The sequence below is a fragment of the Suricata suricatta genome, chromosome 2 (genome assembly GCF_006229205.1).
Source record: "Suricata suricatta isolate VVHF042 chromosome 2, meerkat_22Aug2017_6uvM2_HiC, whole genome shotgun sequence".
NCBI classification, from domain to species: domain Eukaryota; kingdom Metazoa; phylum Chordata; class Mammalia; order Carnivora; family Herpestidae; genus Suricata; species Suricata suricatta.
In genome coordinates, this window is record NC_043701.1 from 67,420,275 (window position 1) to 67,439,005 (window position 18,731).

Genomic DNA, 18,731 nt, shown 5'->3' on the forward strand with positions numbered 1-18,731 from the left:
AGCAAGCAATGACTGATTATCTTTTTCTATCAATAAATTCATAAAATAATCATATCTGTTTCAGTTGCAGAATTATGAAAGTCATGTGTACTTTCAAAGCAGAAAACAGCAGTGTAAGCAACTTTATAAAGAAGTGAATTTCATTTGAATATTTCTATGTCATTTTTTCTTTCAAGAAGAGAAACATCTAAAACTTCTAGATGTAACTTCAAATATTTCACTTAATTAAAATATGTATCAGTAAACACTATTATTTCTTAACATTTAAAATCTTAGAACAAAGCATGATTTCTTGCATTAATTTTTTTCTACTTTCAATTAATTATTTTGCATTGTAAAGTACAATTTCCAAATATTTAAGATGTCAGAAGAGACTAGTAGTTGCTGATAGAATTTTTTTCCCTAAGGCAGATGGTTTGTATATGTGGATCAATTCAAGATATTATAAGAAGTCAAATGAAATGAGAATAGTTTACACTCATTTTTATCCTGCATAAAGCATCCTGTTTTATTTTATTTGGTTTTGTTTTTGTGGACATTTACTTTTTTGGTCATTCACTCATCACTCAATCTATATATTTATGCACCTATTTTTCCTGTCATTGTTCTATACTCTCACTAAACAACTATTTATTGTCATTATTCTATACTCTGATTAAACAATTATAATAGAAGAGGCATTATGCTAGTCTAGACATGAATATGGAATGAAACCTGCAAAAATATTTTTCCCACAGAGTTTCTAGCCTATAGTTGGAAAGATTGACATAAAATAAATAATCAAGAAATAAGTACATTTATAAATTGTGAGAAGTACTAAAACTATAGATGTACTAGATTTATAAACTCTTTCTTATCAAAGAAGACAACAGGTACACATCACTTACCTTCTCTCAATATGAGAAAAGAAGAATGGAACAGATATAAGGAATTGGTTATGGGAAGATGTGGGATCTCCAATTTAAGAGCTTTAGTTCTTTTAGAAAAAAACATGAGATAGGATTACCAAATAAAAATGCAACTTTTAGAAAAGTCAAAGATACTCATAAAAGGTGTGAAAATGCACTGCACATAATGAAAAGTATATTTACTAGAAGAATATACTGACACTACTGAGCATTGTAGAATACGTATTTGGTATTGGTGGTGCTGAACACAAAGTGACCCACTGTGTGACTTTCTGTAGCAGTGTCTGACCACATGGTCACAGAAAGCTTGAAGAATAATTTCTGGAAATGCTATGTAATGCAAAGAAAAAGGGGAGGGGGAGGGAATAATGGAAGAAAATGTTAGGTAATCACACAGATTGATTTAGTAAAATCAGACTGGAAAAAAAATCCATGACAAATAACCAGAGTCCCTGAAAAATAAATTGCAAAGTAAATAGAAGAGACAGGAGGGTCCAGTCACCAACTCATTGCAATGTATAGACCTTATTTGCATCCTACTTCAAACTGTAAGAAAATAAAGAATTAGTAAACAATCCCTTAAATGTGAATAGTAAGTAGCTGTTTGCTACTAAGGAGTCATTGTTAAGTGTGATGATGACAATGTTGTGCGATTAGTCTTACCTTTTTGAAAAACATGTTAAAATGTATTATATTATATTACAAATGGAATGATATCATGTCTTTGATTTCCTTCAGAGTAATCTATAATGATTGGGAGGGTGGAGGAAGTGGGGGCAGAGAATAAAGGAAACAATACTAGCAATAAATTGGTCATTGTTGAAGCTATGTGATGGGTACATGGTACACTTTTTCTTACTTGTGTACATACGTGAATTTTTCAAATAACAAGGTGTTTAAGAAAAAGAAGTGTATCCCTCAGTAAAACCGTTTAAATTTATCTCTCACTACCTTACTAAATAAAACCAGATTTCTAAGCTAACTCTAAAAATAACATACCCAGACATAACTCTCCATTACCAGTCACCTTTATATAGTGCTACTCCCTCCAAGCCCTACTTCATAAAGTACTGTCTTCTAGCCATAAATACTCCTCTTCTAGTCACTTGCTGTCATTGCTTGCCCTGTTCTTTGTACTAGGAGACTCCTTTCTTTCCACTCCAGCTTCTGACTTTTCCAATCTCCTAAAGATCAGCTAAAAATGACATTTTCTCTCTCAAGCCCTTCCTTCCAGATTGGTTGAATAATTATCACGATTCATAATCTTTTGTGCAAGTGACAATACCAGGTTTGCCTGGTATGAAAGTTATGTGTTCTATATATTATTTCATCTGCTAAACTTAGGTTACAAGTTAGTGACTCTGCTTTTTTTTTAACTTTTAAATCAGTAGCAGCAGTGTCTGGAAAGGAGTAGATTCCCAATGAAAATGGCTTAGATTTTAAGAGTTATTTACTTAATATTCTACCCTACTTACTATGATGAACCATATATATTATCCAAAGTTATAAACACTTCTGGATAGGTGGGTTTCAATATCAATTTATAACTGGTTTGTAAAATAAGAGTATACAATTACTTTTAAATTTCTTACTTTTTTATATATTGAAGTGTTTTGGGAAATTGAAACTATAGTTATAGATAGATGTCGATATAGATTAGATTAGATATGGATATTGACAATGGAATATTATTGAACCATAAAAAAGAATGAAATTTTGCCATTTGCAATGACACGGATGGAGCCAGAGTATAATCCTAAGCAAAATAAGCCAGTCAGAGAAATACAAGTACCATATGATTTCACTCATGTGTGGAATTTAAGAAACAAAACAAACAAGCAAAGAGAAAAAAATAAGAGAGAGAATAACCAAGAAACAGACTCTTAATTATAGAGAACAAGCTGATGGTTACCAGAGGAGAAAAGGATGGGGAATGGGTTAAATAGGTGATAGGGATTAAGTGATAAGAATAGGATGTGATAAGAATAGGATGATGTATGGAAGTGTTGAATTACTATATTGTACATTTGACATTGATATAACACTGTATGTTAACTAACTTGAAACAAACACTTCAAATACTTCTTTTTTTACATAAAAACCATGAGACAGTGTTATAATTTTTAAGGCTTAAATTGTTGGTAAATTAAACAGGAAGAAAATGCAAAGTCATTCCCAAAGCTTTATATTAATTAGAGAAGACTCAAAATATTAAGTATATTTCTAGATTTGAGACCTGAGAGTAGATGGTCCATGAAAGTTGTTTTACTAATCTCTGCTTTCAAGGAACAGGCCACAGAGGAAAAATGAGTAATATGGTAGCTGATGGTGAGCAATGTTAGAGCTTGCTGGCCACACAGAGGATATCTTCCAAGATCACTTGACTCCTAGAAGTCGGCTCATTCCACAAACATGCCACTTGGTTGACCTTAAAAAGAATCCTAGTAAGCTTTTAACTTTATCCAGTTATCTTCTTTACCCAGTATTTTTCATAATTTAAGAAAGACAACCCAGGTATGATTATCATATTTCTAGAATGCCAGAAGGTAGAAAAAAATAGCAATAACATTGAGTTGAAAGTCAGAATTCAAAAATACTTCTGATATTATAAAGCCCATCTGCATCACTGAGGCATCATCACTGAGGGATACCCTCTCTAACTGGTAGTGTTTGGCAGCCTGATTATAAAAAGTGTGTCAATAGTTAGATCTGATTAGGGGCATGGAGGTGTTAACCTGGGTGGAGTGTTAGAACAAAGAGGCAAGAGTAGTGAGGGTGTGAGTGAGAGAACTGCTGAAATAATGGATGGAATCTGGACAGAATTTGACAGTGAAACCAGGAAAAGATAATATATTTGAATGAGGGGGCACCTGGGTGGCTCAGTCAGCTAAGCATCCAGCTTTGGCTCAGGTCATGATGATCTCATGGCTCATGGGTCTGAACCCCACGTTGGGCTCTGTGCTGACAGCTCAGAGCCTGGAGCCTGCCTCAGATTCTGTGTCTCCCGCTCTCTCTGACCCTCCCCTGCTCACGCTGTCTCTATCTCTCAAAAATAAATTTTAAAAATATATTTGAATGAGATCTTGAATATTTGCCTTACTCTGGTTCTTACAATTTCAAAGGAGCATCAGCAAACTGAAGCACATCTAGAGGACAGAGATAAGAAAAGTAAAGTTTGAGGACAACGTAAAATTAAAAGTTGTTTGAGGGGTGCCTGGCTAGCTTAGTTGGTTAAGGGACCGACTTCAATCCAGGTCATGATCTCACCGTTGGTGAGTTTGAGCCCCACATCGGGATCTGTGCTGACAGCTGAGCCTGGAGCCTGCTTCGGATTCTGTGTCTCCCTCTCTCTCTGCCCCTCTCCCACTCACACTCTGTTTCTCTCAAAAATAAATAAACATTAAAAAATGCTTCAAAAGATTCAGTCTATTTAAACAAAAGAGAAGATTCGGATCATCAGATTCAATATTCAAACCTCTACCAATTATCACATGAAAAAGTATTGAGACTTTCTTCTGTGGCTTCAGAAGAAATCACTGGGACCTATTTGTGAACTTACACAAATTAGATTTTGGTCTAATCTAATTTGCTCCCTATGGAAGGCCCATAACTGGCATGGAAAGATGGCTTTATGTCTTGACTATCACTAGTGTCTTTCAATTAAACATTCGGTAATACTGATATGATGATGATAAAGAATCTCTTATTCAGATAGGCTAGAGCAAACAACTTTAAAGACTACTCTTTAATTCCAAAGCCGTTAAAATATATAAATTTTGGAATTATCTTTTTCAAATAATAAAAATTATACTATTATATAAATCTCATGAATTTAAAATCAGTTTAGTATATTTGTGTAAACACATCTATAAATTTCATCAGAATATGACAGTATTATTTTCTCTACTTATGAACATAAGCTTAGGCCCGTCGATTAAAAACCTTTATCTCTTATTCTAGACCCTGTGTGGAGCCATTAGGCACATGTGTCTATGGAGCACTTGAAAGGTGGCTAGTCTGAACTGAGATGTTTGTATGTATAAAGACATAGAAGATACTTTTATAGACATATTCAGTTAAACAAAATATATTATATTATAATTAATTTAACCTTTTTTTTCTTTACCTTTTAAAAGTGCTACTAGAGGGTCGCCTGGGTGGCTTAGTAGGTTAAGAATCCAACTCTTGATTTTGGTTCAGGTCATGACCTTGACTCAGTTCATGATCTTGCTGTTTGGGAGATCAAGCCCTGGGTAGGGCTCTGCACAGACAGGGTGCAGCATTCTTTGGATTCTCTCTCCTCATCTCTCTATGCTCCTCACCTCGCTCATACTCGTTCTGCATCAAAAAATTAATGAACATAAAAAAGTATCATTAAAAAAAATCCTACTAGAATATTAAAAAAATATGGCTCAGACTGAATTTTTATTTATGATTCTGCTCTTGAGTAGAGAATAATAGGGTTTGACAATGTAGTTCTGTTTATAGTTAAATTACTACATTTTAGACATTATCCTTTGCATTCCTTTACAGTGAGTATGTTTATTCATTGACTAGTACTGCTATGTGCCAAGGATTGTCTAGGCTTCAGAGAAAAAGCAATGAACAAAAAGTAGTAAAAAAATTCTAGCCTTAAAGCATTTTACTGTCTTACATAAGGAGAAAAACAAATAACAAATTAATAAAATATACAATATGTCAGTTGATAATTGTTGTGGAAAAAATATGACAGTGAATCAGGATTCAGGTTGTTGGTGGGAAAATGTACCATAGATCATGGATTTGAAATTGCAATTTTCATAGACAGTCTGGGAGGACCCCACTAAGAAGGTAGTAACATGTACAAAGTAGGGAGGGTATGAACCATGTGAATGTTAGGAGGAAGCATATGATGGGCAAAGGCAAGATCAAGTGGAAAGTTCCAATGCCTGAGTCGGGTGGAATATTCAAGTAATAGTAACTGCTAGATCACCGAATGCACGTTCCCCTTTTCTTCTGGGCTCTGAGATAAGATAAAATTCAAGAATTTTAGCAGAGCAGGAACTTATTTTTGCTTACATTATAATTGTAAAAAAACCAAAGCATAAAAAGGAAACTTCCAGTGGAGGAGTGTCTAAGAGGAATGGGTAGAGGCTGATGACTAGTTAGGAGGCAAAAACATGATGGCGGCTTGGACTGAAGTGACCGTGGTGGGAGTTAGGACACGTGGCCGGATTCTAGACGTAGAACCTACAAAATTTGCTGATAGACTGGGTGTGTCCTGGAGAGGAAGAGAGGTGTCAAGGATTCTTTGAGTGACCCTTCCCCTCCATTATACTATTAAATTCACTTTAGAAAAATATACATAATCAGTAGAATTATTTTTATAATGTCTTTCTGCCATGAAATTCTGACTTTCTGGGGGCAGTAAAGATTTGTTTTCAGAAATATGCAGATTAGAATACAAGTTTGTCTCTAACAATAGAATCAAATGTAAATTTTAAATGATAGGGTGATCTAACCACTTTGAGACATTAGTTAGACTGATATTTTCCCACCACAGTTTACTTAGAGAAAGTATCAAAAATAACTGATACATTATAAGTTATTCAACAGAATTATACTTATTGGTTTTCAGTATCAGTTACTGAACCTGCATTACTTAAGAAGAGTTTTCAAAAAGCACATTATAAGACTCGGTGTCAAGCCATGTTATACTACAGCATTACTTATTCATGATTAACAATGACTTATTGTGATAAACAAATGCTGATTATTAGAATCTTTCCTTAACATTATGACAAATGAATCAGGTCATATTATTAGATAACTAAAGTTGTAGCTAACATTTATAAAAAAACACATTGTCCTGGTAAGGGAGCATAAGGCAAGCCCATTCTTCAGGCACTCCTGGCTGCCCAAAAAAAAGGAAAGGGAAAAACCAATGGTTAACTGCTAGAAATCACAGTCATGCATGACATGATTTCCATCAGTTTACAAATGTCTTAGTAAATTATAAGAAAAAGGCAATCTTATCAATAGCCTAACCTCCGGAAACCCATTGATTCACCTTCCTGGACTCTAAACATCACCGTCCCCTCCATGGTGATGTGGGGAACAAAAGAAGATGAAAATATAAATAAAAGTAAATTTCTTTAGAACTTGAAGCCCATTGGCAAATACTTGAGACAGGTGGAATATAACACTTCTCCAGGGACTCCCTACTGTCTTAATGTTAATGTTTTGCTAGAAGAAAAAAACAACCTTAGCTTGACAATAGCTAAGCCTCCAATTAGCTATTTAGACAGTGGCTGAAGTCTTCTTTAGCATATGAAAGTCCTTTTGGAAACCTCCCCTTTGCCTTTGCCTCCCCCAACTCCATAGTATGTAATTTATTCACCCTCACTACCCCAGTGCAGCTCTTTCTGCCCACGTGTTCTGTCCCTGTGCTTTAGTAAAACTGCCTTTTTTGCACCAAAGACATTTCAAGATTGTTTTTTTTTTTTGGCCGTTGGCTCTGGACCCTCACCATCACTCCAAAACCGCATCAGTACTGGGCAACTTAAGATGTGTGTCAAAGGTTATAATCTCATTTATTCGCCATAGCCATACAATGAGGAAGTTACAATTGTTCTGTCATTTTACAGCTGAAGAAATCATAGTTTAAGATATTAACTCCCCTCAAAGCCTCAACTTGAGGGAGTGAACATTTCTTTACAGAAGACTCTGCAAACTTAGATTAATTCATGTTTGTCTTCATGACTTTAAAATATGCTGTGGATTTAATGAAAATATCAAAGCTATATTGCCACTTAATATCAGAAAGAAAATATCTTGGTTTAATAACTTTTTAAAAATTTTCATTCATTTATTGCAAACATAGAATTTGGAAAATATACTGCCCAATCAAATTAAAACATTGTTAATATTCTTGAATGTTTACATTTAACCAAAAACTACATGATAGCAACTTTGCAAACAAGTAGGTTTAATTTTTTTCTCTCAGAGGAAACATTTTAATTTTAAACCTTTTTTTCATTAAATTATGTTTCTTCAGCTGTGTGAAGGGCTGTGAAGAAGGGAGAGAAAGAGCAGTGTGACAAAACTATGACAAAGGAGTTAGGAAAAACATTTCAGGAACAAAGAGAACTAATTAACTCAAGCATATGGTTCATCTCACTCTGGTAAGAACTAAATGCCTTTTATGCACTTCAACAGTTCAAAGCACTGTGGAGTGACCACTCATGATCATAAATAGAGAAACTATTAGAAAGCATTCGAATTCATAATGTATACTATATTTACAAAATAAAATTCCTTTCCTTCCTAATGTGGTGTTCCAATATAGTAAATTAAGCGGTTAGCTTGAAATTTAAAAAAAAAATCCTAATGTAGATTAGTTTTTATTTTTTCTTAATAAAAATTCTATGATGAATATGTAAGGATGCAGGTTTGATTCAGGTTTCCCCTCTGACCTTGAAGGCCAGCTAACACCATTAACATTTCTGAGGGAGGGCCTAAAGATGGAGGGTCCTAGTCACGCCCTACCTGAGGGTTCTGGGTCCACTCTGTAATTGGTTAAAGTTACTGTCAATGATGTGATGCTATAATGATTGGACCCCTGTACCTGTGTCACAATTTCCTGTAACTCCCCCTTCCCAAACTCATAAAAGCCCTACCCTGCCTGTGTTCGGGGCTCGCTCCACGTGGATCCAGTGTGTTGTTGAAGTCTGTGAGCCCGAGTTTAGGCTGGCCAGGCCTAAATTCGTAATAAAGCCCTTTGCTTTTGCATGCGTGATTCGGCCTCCCTGGCGGTCCCTGGTTTTGGGGGGCGATATTAAAATCTGGGTATAACAAATATATGTCAAAGTTAGGTGAATTTCTTTTAGTGTGTCAGAAATATCAGTGTTTAAAAATAATTACTACTTAATTCTAGAAGGATTGATGTAAAATGAGCAGAAAAATATAATATGTCTTTACTATTTCCTGGACATTTCTCTAAGCATAATATTTTGGATAGTTTTGAAAATTCTTGTGTGAACTACTTTTTCTTAAATGTATATTTTAGAGAATAAGGAAGGTACATTAGTTAATTGAGTTTTGATTGAGATCCACACTCTTATTTAATCTCTTTTTAACACAAAATATTTCTAACCTGAAATAATTATTTCAAAGCAAATTTTCAGAAGCATAAATATTAAATTTTTTATTAAAAAAATTAAAATTGTTTTCATTTTTTTTCCAAATGAAATACTTCATTTTCTATTGATATCTTATTTATGGATTTCTAAATACCAATGCCCTGTTGTTGTCCTAAGTTGACCAAATAGTGAATGAAGGAAATATGCTCCTATTCTCTAAAAAAAGGTTATTTCTGCATTAGGTATCTGTCAGAGACTCTTTAATTTGTGATCTTCTCATAAGTATTACCAAAAAAAAAGGGAAAAAGAGTGTGATTGAAACCTCATCTAACTTTCAATCATCCTCAGACTTGAGATTACATCAGAATCTCCTGGGAGCATATTCAAAAACACAGAGTGCTGAGTTCCACCTGCAGAGTTTTTGATTCAGTAGGTCTCAGGTGGGCAGAGATGATGCTGATGTTGTGGGTCCAGGGACTACATTTTGAGAACATCTATGTTTGAGAAAATCATTCCTGAAAGACCAAACTCTGATCAGCTCCATATCCTGAGCACTGTTACCATTAATCATCCAAATGCAGTGTATACATTTTAGCTTTTAATGATACATTTAAAAATATTCTCAAATATTATTTAATTTGTAAAGTCAAACAATAAGAATGATCTTATTTCTTTTGTATTTTCCAGAGTATCAGGTACTTTGTTCCTCATAAATATGCTATTCAACTAGTAAACAGGTATGATAGAAATAGAAATGTACAAAAGTGTTTTTAATTCATTAGGTGTTTCTTTGTACACTTATTATTTGTATGCTTTATTTTTATACCACATTTTTATATTAAAAAATAAGTGACAAGTAATTAAGACATAATTAATTCAGGAAAGTCATCTTGGAGTAAAAAGCTCAGAACCTCAAATCTAACCCTGTCATCAATAGTTAGATTTATGATTTGGGACAATTTGTCCCCTCTGTTTTTCAGTTTCTTTTTCAATAAACTGAGGGTATTGGATTAAATGAGGTCTAATCCTGGGAGTAAGTTTTAAACTGCATGATAACTTTAATAAAGCACACACACACATGGGTGCCTCGGTGGCTCTGTCACTTAAGTGCCTAACTCTTGATTTCAGCTCAGGTCAAGATCTCACATTTTGCGGGTTCAGTCCCACATCTGGCTCTGCACTGACAGAATGGAGCCTGCTTGGGATTCTCTCTCTCCCTCTCTCTCTGTCCCTCCCCACTCAATGCTCTCTTTCTCTCTCCAAATAAATAAACATTAAGAAACTAATAATAATATATTTTAAGTGAAAAAACACACACATGTTGTCTTCTTACAGACCAATGATACTTTAATTATATCCTCAAACACACTGTGGTTTATCTACAAAAGAGGGTGAAGATTCCAAGTCCTCTCTATAAAAATTGGCCACATGATATGCAAACCTAACAAGCTGTGGAAGAATTTAGGGGATGCCATACATTTGAGGAAGATGTATGGTTTTCTACATGCGTGGAGTAGATTTTTTAAAAAAGGTAATATTCCTCATGCATGGTACTATGTGCCATCTAATTGTAAGTAGATTTTCAAGTGGGTTTCAAATGTACTTGATAAAAAAATTTTTTAAGTATCAAAACCCTCAACTGTATAGATAACAAATATCATCAAAGAGTAATTTATAACTTAAAATAAACCTATCATGTTGACTGCGAGAATAAAATGTGTTATCCTTAAATCAGATTTTAATGTGAACCTCAGCGTGTACTTTGTTCCATAGAATTAATGAACATACACCATTGCTTATTTTCCATTTGTTTTACTGATTTAATAAATAAGTATTCTAGATTGTACTTTGAAGAACTATTTCTTTATTCTCCTTAACAAAAGGGTTTTATTTCAGTACTTTTTATTTCCCTTAATAATCTTAGTGTGTATGGCATTTAATAAATCTTACAAATTAGTGTAAAAATGGATCGGCCCACACTCTTGTGTTTTATGAGGCTGACTTGCCTGTTGGGTATGCAGAAAGGAAAATATATTGGTATCACAATTCTTTTAGAACAGTTCAGAATAATTTCTGTTTACCTTAACAGAATAGGAGTAAAGTAGGATCTGAGTCTATCTTAGATTTTTTTTTATTGATGCTTAAAATATTTCTATGGACCATAAATTCACTCATTTGATTAACAAACATCAAAAAACAACAATAAAGGAAACATACACAAAAGCAAATAAAAGCAACAAGAAGCTGAGCTTCTCGCTGTCATATTCCTATTTTGCCAACTCAACACATTTGCTACATTTTCCAACTAATAAAGAAAAGCAACTGTGTTAATTATAAGACCAGGAGGAATGTACAAATAAGAAGCTTTTTTTCCATTCATCCACTGCTTTGATCCCATGTGACCCGAGAACTAACGGATCTCCGGTTTCTCCAAGGCCCTGCTGACTATTCAATGAAGAACGAATGTGCAGGCAGTTTTGCAGAGTGGGTACGCCGTTGGCTGTGCCCGTTACCAGCTGTGTACGTGTGAGAAATTTTCTTAATTTCTCCATGTCTCAGTTGTTTTTCCTTTGCAAAGTGTATGTTTTTTAAAAAGGACTTTGTAAAAACAATTTTTGAGTCCATTTTCAAATTTTTAACTTTTTTTGGTTTTATTGAAGTATAATTGACAATAAAATTATATATACTTAAGGTTTACAATGTGCGATTTTTATATAGGTTCACAATCAAGCTAATTACATTACCTCACATAATTACTTTTGTTCTTGTCATTCTGGTAGTGACAACACTTAAGATCACCTCTATTAGCAAATTTCAAGTACACAGTACAGGATTATTAACTATAGTCCCCTCTCTATATATTGGGTATGAGAACTTACTCATCCTTTGTAACTGAAACTTTGTACATTTTGACCAACACCTCCTCGTTTCCCCTACCCCCCAGTCTACTAAAAATGTTGAACTCATAAAAGCAGAGAGTAGATGGTAATTATAAGACTATACTTACATATTGTAAATGTGCTTTAAGAATACTTCTCAACCCTATTTCTCCCATAAGGCAGCATCTGCTACCCCAATATTGTGCCACCTAGTGCCTTATGCAAAGCACTTCTATTGCTCCTATCAACTATATTGTAAAAATGAGCTTCCTATCCACGATCCTCTAAAAGCATACCAACTGGGGAATCTGGGTGGTTCATTTGATTAATAGGTCGACTCTTGATTTGGGCTCAGGTAGAGATCTCAGGGTCATGAGATAGAACCCCACATAGGGCTCTGTGCTGGGTTTGGAGCCCACCTGGGGTTCTCTCTCTCTCCCTCTACTTCTCCCTCCACCTTTGCCCCTGCTTTTGCTCACTCTCTCTCTCTCTCTCTCTCTCTCTCTCTCTTTCTGTCTCTCTCTCTCAAAATAAAAAAAGGGAGGGGTGCCTGGGTGGCTCAATCAGTTAAGTAGCCCACTCTTGATTTTGACTCAGGTCATGATCTCATGATTCATGAGTTCAAGCCCAGTGTTGGGTTCTGTGCTGACAGCACTGAACATACTTGGGATTCTCTCTCTCCCTCTCTTTCTGCCCCTCCTCTGTTTGCATGCTCTCTCTGAAACAAACAAACAAACAAACAAACATTTAAAATAAAATAAAAGCAAACCAAACAACAAAATAACTTGAAAACTTTAAGAGTAAGGTCAGTGTTTAATTCTTCTTCGTAACTAACAGCTCCCAAAACTTAAAAGGTGCTGACAGAAAGTATTAAATATTCAATTAATAAACAAAATAATTCTTGCTGATAAAACTAGTAATTTTAAATAATTTGTGATAGATGCAGCTTTGATATTTAGGACTCAGTGAAGAGTCCATTGGCTTGGTCAGTGTGCGATTAACAGCTGAATCAGAAACACATGTTAAAAGGGAATGAGCTTCCCAAGTGGGTAAAATAATCTTGAATTAATGTACATAATAAAGCAGGCATGACAAGACTTGTGAACTCTCTAAAATATCATTATAGCTCTTAGTGTAATCTCATTTTTGTACTTAGTAGCATCATTGTGTAACTTGGCCAGAAAGAATTTAATTTTAGAATGTCTAAAGTACACTTATGGGGAAAATTTTGGAAGAGTCTACATTGCCAACTAAGCTTTTCTTCTGTCCTCTAAATTGATATAGGGAAACATTTATTTTTGTTTCCAGAAAGTAAAAGAAGTCAGAATGGCAAATTATCCACAATTAATGAACTGAACAAAGTAAAAGATTTTTACAATTTTCTTTTATTTAAAGAAAGATATACTGGAGGAAATACATCTATAAATGACATGTTTAATGGACAAGACTTTACAAAAATGTCCCATCTGCATAAAGAAGCATGCTTATTTTCAATTGGAATAAAATGTAGAAACATAATTGTTCCTTTCTTTTAATGATGTCAAGTACACACCAGTTTTTAATAAATTGTATTTTGCTTAATTCATTGAAATGATCAAGGCATTCTGACATTATTATGCAGTCTTTGTTAGCTTTATGCTCAAACTTTGATCCACTTACCATTTCAGTAGATTAGATACAGAAACCAGGTTTTGACTTAAAAATTAATTTCATGTCAACATTACTGCATTATTTTAATCCTGAATAAGTATATTTCATTAACTGAAAGGCAGAGCCCCTTACGGAAAATAATGATAATTGCTTTGTATTTACATAAATACAAAGTTCCTCAATGTTATTTTTTAAGTGGCAGAGTGAGATTTCAATTTCAGGTCTCTGATGCTAACTTCCAGGGCCTGTGCATTCTATGATATTGCTTATGCCAATAAATTTGTTGGGTTTTTTGTGCCCCTATACCTCTTTTCATGTGTTCCTTTGTCTTAATTCTGCTTCCTTCCAAATCATCATCCTTTATATAGAGACAAATTGTGATATCTATCTATACAAACCTGCAGATGCTGGCTTCAAATGTTACTGATTCTCTGCCCCATTCTTTCACTTTCTTCTATTCTTGGCAATGTGACAATGAGTCTAGTAGACCTTCTGGTAAGCCGGCCACTATTACAGAGCTAATAATCCATGTCCAAATTGATTCAGATCAATAAACCATGCTTATGTTAAGATTACTGGTAGCAGTGTGGCAGGCCTTTTTGACCACCACTGGCTTTACAACTCTCCAATTGCTTTATATACATAATACAGGTATTCCTTTTCAGAATTGCTTGAGTAAATGAATTCCCTTTGAAATGTTAGCATTTCCTCATTCTCACTCTTAGTCATAATTATCTTTACTTTGTCATCTCATCTTGCATTTTTCAACTAGCCAAACTACAGGAAATGTGTCATCAAACTAAAATATACTTCTATTTAGCAAAAGTAGAAAAACAGACTCAACTATTGAGCACAGATGAAAATGTACAGATAAGGCTTACTTACAGCATCACTGCCAACATTGGAACAAAATCTGAAATTCTGATTTCTGGTATATCTGGATGGTGCTAATTGGACCATGTTTTAAAAAACCATTATACGTTGAAGATTGAAGGACAACTGGATTATGTTTTCAAAATGTATCTTTCCAACTTTTTTTTTTATCACCTAAAGCATAAAGCAAAAATAAACAAAGCCCAAACAGCAACAACAAAAAAAAAGCTTTATGCCTTGATTAATGACTTTTGAAATTATTTTTTAGTTATCTAATAATTCAATAAAAATTATTTGCACATTTTAACATCAGAACAATCCTTTCCCTATGGAGTTCATTTATATCTGAGATTCACGTGGTACTCCTTGGTATTCCACAAAGAAATTAATGGCAGCAGATATTAGTTTGTCTAGGCTTTTATTCTAAAAAGCAAACTGTTTCCCCAGTTAGGACACATAAATTGCTAAGAGGATGATACCATGTTTAAAGAAATGGGTTCCAGACATAAAATACCTAAGGCTATACAGGGAGAAGCAGATCGTTTACATCAGAATTCTCCAAGTAATAAGGAATGTGCTATTTTATGTGGATCCCTAAAACCTGGTCTTAAAATCCTTAACAAGCTGAACACACTTGCTCAGGGCTCTTGATCGTCAGACTGTAAACCAATTAAGCCTCCTTGATAAAGTAAGGTGAGTTCTTAAGCTATGTCTGGACTTTCTGACAAAACCCTGAGCTGAGTTTTAAGTTAGATATGTAAATTAAAGTTGATAAAAACATAATAAAGAGCCCCAAACTAAAAATAGTCATTAGCATATCTTTCTTGCCTCCAGGACTCTTTGGCTTTCCGCTCCCGCTTTCCCTTATTGCTTCTGTCCCACTCCATCTGCTCCATCTGTTAAGGTCCACTTAACACTGTAGTGCTTGTTGGTTTAAGAAAAACCATGCCACACAAAAGGCTCCCAATAAGTGATTTCTCTGCTAAAATGTTAGGTAATTTGTAGAGCCATCAAAGTCCAGATGCTTTTTAACTCTTGTATCAGTGTGTGTACATATGTTCTTGGGCAATATATCCTGCAAGAAAAATTATGTGGTTTGTCGAGAAGTCAATGGTGCCTTTTAAAAAATTGTTAAGAAAACATTAAAAAAAGAGAGCTTGGAAGACAGGTTAACTACTTAATAACTAACTTCTTTTTTAGTTCCACTTTAATTGTGTTCACCATTCACAATTAGTGTCAGGTAAAGAAGCTACTGTGAGAACACTTCGATCTCAATTGCTGTTTGGGTAGAAAAATAAGGTGTTCTTTACACCACCTGAATTGATTTTCTGAATTAATATATGAGGAGTATTTTTTTCAAGCAATGTAATTGCCTTGTTTTCCATTTAGGGAGGAATACAGAAGAATGCATTCCTAAAAATGAAGACATACATATTATCACCAGGAGTAGAAACTTGAATATTGATCTAGGAATCAGAACTTCTGAGCTCTAATCGTTACTCTGTAACTACCAAAGTTACTTTCCCTTTGGCAGTTCTCTGGGTCTCACTTTCCTAAACTGTAAAAAATAGATTTTGGACTTAATCTTTAAAATACTGTCAAGTTCTAAATTTATTTTTACCTACCTTAATGCAATTAAATGTATATCCTCAAGTATGCTTCCATTACCCCTTACAAGATGAGTTGTTTTTTTGGGTTTTTTTTTTCCTTGAAATTCTCAGAGATTACAGACTTTAATTTAGGGACAAAGGAAGAAAAGAAACTTGTTTTAGGTAAATGGAGATTAGAATTCAGAAACTGCATCACAAATCATCAACTCTAATATCACTAATTTTTCACTTTCCTTGCTCATTACAAATTTAAATGTTTTTGAAAATCTGTGTATTAATTAAGACAAGTGAGAGATGATTCACTGAATGCACAAGTGATAAGCAGATTCTTTGTCAGTCAATATGAAATTTGATAGTAGAGTCAAGGAATTTTAAAGTAGACAGGAATTTTATCACTTTTTATTTTCACAAATATACAAAAAGAAGTAGAGGCAGTGAATGACTTCTGTGTGTTCTTTTACAACTTTATTCCATATAATAAACTGCCAATTTATAAAGTATAACTTTGTGTTTTGACACAGGTATTCACTGGTGAATGCCTCACCATATCCGCATATTGGTCATGTTCTTCACTCCCAAAAGTTTCTCTGTGCCTTTTCTTTTTCTGTAATCCCTTCCTACCCTCCTTCTTCATCCCCAAGTAGCCATTGACCTGCTTTCTGCTTCCGTATATTAGTTTGCATTTCCTACACTTTTTTACAAATAAAATGATACATTATGTAATGCCCCCATCCCTTTTTTCCTGGGTCTGGCCTCATTCATTCAGCATTTTTGAAATTTTTTTAATGTTTTTATTTATTTTTCAGAAAGAGCTAGAGAGCCCAAGGGGGGGGGAGGGACAGAGAGAGAGGGAGACACAGAATCTGAAGCAGGCTCCAGGCTCCGAGCTGTCAGCACAGAGTCCTATGTGGGGCACCAACTCACCAACCGCGAGATCATAACCTGAGTCAAAGTGGGACGCTCAACGAACTGAGCCACCTAGGCACCCCATAGTGTATTTTTATTTTAAGATTCATCCATGTTTTTACTATTGGGAGATAATCCTCCATGGGTCCTTCATGTTTTCTGCATGTTTTGTGAGGCAGAGTTACCAACTGCTTTTGTTCTGAATTATCTTTGCAGGGATATTTGAATCGAGAAGAGACTTGGAAGATAGAGAGTCCCGCTCCAGAGCGAAGAGCAGGCTGTGTACTGTCCTGTATGACAAAAATGTTGTCTTCCTACGGGGTAAGGTTAAGGAGGCTTATCGCATAGTGTAAAATACTTGAGTCTTGAGCTTTAGGTCCTTGTTCCGTAACATAATATATTGCATCCGCCGTCTTCGTATTGTCTTGCTTGAATTGGCGGGTGCTAAGGGAACTGTGCTACTCTGCTCCTGCTAATGTGCATAAGCAAGTCCTTTGTTTCTGACTCAGGAGACTCTATCTTGTTAGCTGGAAAATACAGTAAAATATCAGATCCTTTAGAGTTCTTGCCAGCTAGTTCACTATTTTTTTATTAGTGTCTATTAATGCATTTTATGGCTATACCTCAACTTGTTAACCCATTCATTAGTTAAAATGGGTATTTGGGCTCTTTCTAGTTTTTGGAAATTAGAAGGAAAAAAGCTGTTATGAACATTTATGTACAAGTGTGTGTATAAACTATACTTTCTCTTTAGTAAATACATAGAAGTAGAATGGCTGGCACACATAGAGGTATATGGTTAATTTTTAAAGAAACGGCCACACGGTTTTACAAATCAGTTGTATCATTTTACATTCCAACCATCATATTTTGATGATCATCTTTATTAGTTACAACATCTTGTAGAGTTTATTTCCATACTTTTTTTGTCTTCTCATAGAGGGAAGCCCCGAAGGTAGTTATGTTTGCAAGGTGGTATGTTTCACAGGCTGGGCCCCTCCGCCGGGTCGGGTGCAGACGGCTCCACAGTTTGGTGGTACAGTGGGCTGTGTTCCAAGGCAGCCCAGGGCCGCTCTTCAGGCTCCCTGGTTTTGTGGGACCAGAGCCTGCGCTCAGCAGTTGGGCAGGGCGCCGGGCCTGGTTTTGCTCTGCAACTGCCGCGGTTCTCTGGCCAGGCTTCCGGGATGGGCAGGATTGGAGGATCCAAATCTGCTTCCTGGCCAAGGGGCAGCGGTAAAACGAGTTGCTACGGCCCTGACTAGAGACCTGAATTAGGCAGAACTCTGTCAACGAAGCTCCCTGGTGAAAGGGGACAACCGGCAGAGACACCTGCTGGGATCTCTGCCCAGGCACAACTCGAAGTAGGCCTGAGTGCAGGCCGCCGCCAGCCCGCCTCCTCCGTCTCTCCCTCAGCTGCGGCCCATTCCCCTCGGCGATTCCGCCCGGGAGAGACCCGGGGGCCCTGGGAAGCGTCCTGCAACGCAAAACTGGGTGTCCACCTCTGGTTTTCTTTGACCCCATTGTGACACGGTAGGTCCAGAGGAGCCTTGAGGCAGTGCTGCGCCGGCCTGGGGGCGGGACAACGGGGCCAGAATATAGCCACTTCTTTTATAATGTGATCTCAGTCTCTGCTGAGCAGGCGGGTGCCTCAGCCTTACCCCTGGGTTCTGGGATTTTCTCGGTGGTGACTAGTCTGTGGATGGATGCTGATTGATCTGTGACTGGGACTGAGGTCAGGATGATGCTACCTCCTCAGAGGATGGGGGCAGACCCATCAGGGACCCT